The following is a 4,196-nucleotide window of genomic DNA, read 5'->3' on the forward strand; positions in this document are numbered from 1 at the left end:
TCTGGCCGTCTAACAAGCCGTCTGGCTGGCGGGCGGACAACAACGAAGCGGGCAACCTAGGTTGGAAGGTACATGCGCGGGGGAGGAAGTGCAGATGAGGGTGACGGGTGGACGGATGGATGGACGGATGATGATGATAGCGGGCAGGACGGGACAAGTGGCACTAGGACGCATTGACAGAAGTGACAGATATGTCGGGTCGTGACACCTACAGTGTCATGTAAGGGGTTGGTGTAGGTGCCAACTGTCAGAGACTGGATTAATTGTCAGAGTCAGGCAGACTGTCAGAGTTGGGCAGACTGTCAGAGTTGGGCAGACTGTCAGAGTCGGAACACTGTCAGGAGGCAGATAGAAGATGGATTGGGTTCTGTCTGAGTTGAGGTCGGAGGTGATGCAGAGGTCTGTTGGAGCGCGCGCACGGATATGTGGGTGGAAATATGCGGCGCGTCCGGAAGTGCTGTTCAAGGTTAGCAGAGTGGGATCACGGCCTCAGCGACTCAGGTGGAGCGCTGTGCCCTGAGCTTGACGTTTGGGGGAGATCCCGTATTTACAGACTGACACTCACAGCGGACTTCAAACAAGACTTGCAGGCAGAGCAGACCTGTAGGAGGAGTGCGGACTCCGTGAGCACAGACTCAGAGGGGGGGAAGCCCCCTTTGCAGAAGGAGAGACTCAGACCAGACAGGGGGGGGTACTCTAGTTGATTTCAGACTGAGGTCCCTGAAAGTATTTACAAGGTATAAGTAGGTAAGAGAAATCAAAAGAGGGACCAGTCGGTCTGGGCGGAAATAAGCGGAAATGAGCGGGGACTTGTCAAACTAAACCAAGGACAAGAACCTGGGAAATGGGAGGCAAGGAATGAATAAGGTCAAAGCGGATCAAGTACCAATATTGACAGATTAAATGAATGAATAGGAAAGTGCAATAGCACACAGATCAAATGCCAATATTGAGGTGAACATAATAAGCACTCGGCAAGGAATGAATGTTATGTTGCCGAGTGACAAAAATGGCCAGAGGACAAAAGCGGAGGTCAGCGCACGGCGCCGATACAAGTCTGCAAATAAGCAGGGTCGGTGCAGTGCCAACACAAGTCTGCGAACAGAGGTTGATCTGCCAGCACTGTCACACAAGGACAGCATGAAGGCCAACAGAGGTACAGAGGGGAGTGGGAGTGTTGACCTGACCAGAGGTGTCAAGGGCAACCAGAAGTGGGCAGAGGGTGCAGAGATGGGCAGAGGGTGTGGAGTGGGCAGAGGGTGCGGAATGCACGGAAGCGGGGCATGGCTGTGACCACAGAGTGGGAAGCAATGAGTGTGGTTCAGATGGAGACAAGGCAGGCATAGGAACTGGAGGGACTGAATGCTGGGAGCGCCAAGGGCTCAGGAACTGGAGGTAAGGTCAGAATACCGGCAGGGTCTAGGTTCTGATTATTGGCCAAGTCTCACACAATAAGGCAGGGGGCCAGACATGGGGTTGGGGGCTGGTTTGGATGGGTTTTGGGTTGGCGGATTCGCCTATCGGCATTGGTTCACTGCTGACGGAGCCCCAGGATTTGTTGGTCATGACACCAACCCTGGTTAGCCTAGTTCCTCAGGCTGCCAACAAAAGTAACTTGTATGAAGTTATTATTTGCAACAGTATGGGAGGAAAGGCTAAGTTGCTCTTTCCACTTTCCCACACTATTGTATGTACTTTGTATATACATGTTTATTACAAGACAATTATACAATTATGTAATGGGAAATAAGGGGTGGAGTTACCATTCCTTACATGTCATGATCCAGAGATCCAATCAACATTGTCACCAATCACAAGAACCTCAAATACTTCTCCACTACGAAGCTCCTGATGCAGCATTGAAGGAGGGAAAAGCTGGTAGTGACCCAACACTGCTATATCATGGCCCACAGACGTTACCTAGCGCCTGACACACAGTCTCCCAGTCCCCCAAAGCTCGTTGAACCTCCCCTATCATCGTTGTATTTTTTGATAATTTTTCAGACCAGGTTATGGCCCACCTGGACATGTTACCAGGCCGCTTTCACAGTATTCTCACCATAACTCCCCCAGTTCTTCTCCGATCTGGATGCACTTTGTATCGTTGGAAGGCTACCATCAAGACGAGTAGAACGAATCTAAGATCGAAAGATTTGGTGCAGCCGTTGTGGAGATCGTCGGAGTTTATCGATTGTGTGGCCGTTCCTATATATTTTTATGTTTTCTGTTGTTTCCTTTGTTCTATGTTGTTCTGTCCATTTCTATCCGTCCCTAACACCGTCGGATTGCTCAGACATTAGCTCAGTATAACTTGGGTTTATATACAAGATGTATCTAGAATGATACAGAGATTCTCCCCTCTGCTCCACTAAGTACTAGGTCCATGTGCCTGGGGTGGTGTCTGAGTGTTTGTCATCTTGGGGACAGTGCTTCACAGACAGTACTGCTAGCTTGTCTTCCAGGGAGGTCCACCTAGTGTTGAGATTTTTAGGCTGAGTGAGTCGGGACCGGGGTCACAGTGAGTCTGAAACTGTCAGGGCACACACCCTGACTAGCCTGGACCCGGACCTGTGTCCGGACCTACTACACTTCCTGCATGCATTCCTGTGCCGCACACTCTGTGCGCTGAAGGAGAGAACGAAGGAAGGTCAGTTGGGAGGTTCAAATGAGACCACCACCAAGCTGTTCCCTGGTTCTTTAGTTAGGATGGGGAAGTGTACTAGTATTATTTGTTGTAAATATAGTACCAATCCAAGTGTTTTGGCTAATTCTATTTTTGTGGGTTAGTCTAAAGTTTCTGGGAATTGACTTACAGATAAACCAAGCCCTGCGGAGCTGTTCCTTTATTGAAATTTCTTAATTTGTCTAGGTGTAATTCTGTGTAGCGTTGTTTAATTTGGAATTTAACTTGAATTAAATCTTCTACTTGGTGAAGTTTCAAAGATTCTACTCAGTTAATGGATTTGGATTGTGTCTGGAGTGTCCCTTGAGTTTGTTTTATTTTTGTCTTATTTTATTGCTTGTTTTAACAGTAGCAAAATAACTGTTTTGTGTTTACACTTTGAAATCTGGAGTGTTAACCAGCTCTCCTGTTGAAATATCTACTTAATATTCCTCTCCTTAATTGCCACCTTTTACAACAGTGGCAATCTTAACTGTATATCACTTTTTCGCACTGGAGTGACAACCAGAAATGCTTGAGAAAAATAATACTCTATTTTCTTACTTCTCTGAGGGGGGCAAAAAGTTGCAGAAAGGGTCTCCCTTTTATACTCCATGGGTCGCCTTCCTCTACCTCCTATTTACAGGATTTATTTACAGGTATTTTTCTCAAACTGAATAAAAAATGAAATTTTCACGCTATAGTTCTACTGCACTTTGCTGCACTGAACTGCGGCTCTACTGCAGTCAGACTGCGCCTAGAATCCTTATTGTCCTTCCTCGCCTAAGCTATTTTAATGGTTAATTAGAACTTGACAGGTGGGATAGGCTACAGTTCCTGATAGGGAACTTCTGGTTGGATGGGAGTGACCGCTCAACCACCCGGTGGACTGGTGGGAGCGGGCAGCAGGAGGTTGGGCATGGGAATGCCCTCCTCGCTGCGGTTTTGTCATGGAGAGGATGAATAGGGAGGTGGACATGGTTCCAAGGTTACAGGTTGAGCTTACAGTGGTGGCACAATGGTGAGGATGTTACAATTGCGGTACAAGGTTTGTGGGTTATGTATTTGATAATGAGAAAACATCTCGGCAATTGCCATACATATCATATGACTTGTATCTATCTAATACAAATGTTATAATGGCCAAAGGAAGTCCTTTGGAAATCAACAAATCCCCCAGCCAGCACCAAAACCCAGTGGGAAAGCTTGGCATGGGGTTTGGCAGAGAATGAAGTGAGAAGAAGTAAGAAATATCTTACCTGTGTGCCTGGTCTATAGGAGTCTAGGCCCATTTCCATAGCAAAGGGCCTCAAGGTCTGGTTGCCTGTCACGGACCATAAGATTCTCCATTTCCATAACACCTGTAACCGTGTCAAATCCTTCCCCACACAGAAAGTTGGAAAACTTACCCCAAACAAAGTCCCCACCCATCGCTGGCAGGTGATCTCAGTGGTGTCAGGGCACACACCCTGACTAGCCCGGACCCGGACCCGCGTCCGGACCCGCTTCCACCCGCTGCGCTTCCCGCATGCGT

Source organism: Cantharellus anzutake (genome assembly GCF_015039405.1).
Source record: "Cantharellus anzutake strain C23 chromosome Unknown EI90scaffold_9, whole genome shotgun sequence".
NCBI lineage: Eukaryota > Fungi > Basidiomycota > Agaricomycetes > Cantharellales > Hydnaceae > Cantharellus > Cantharellus anzutake.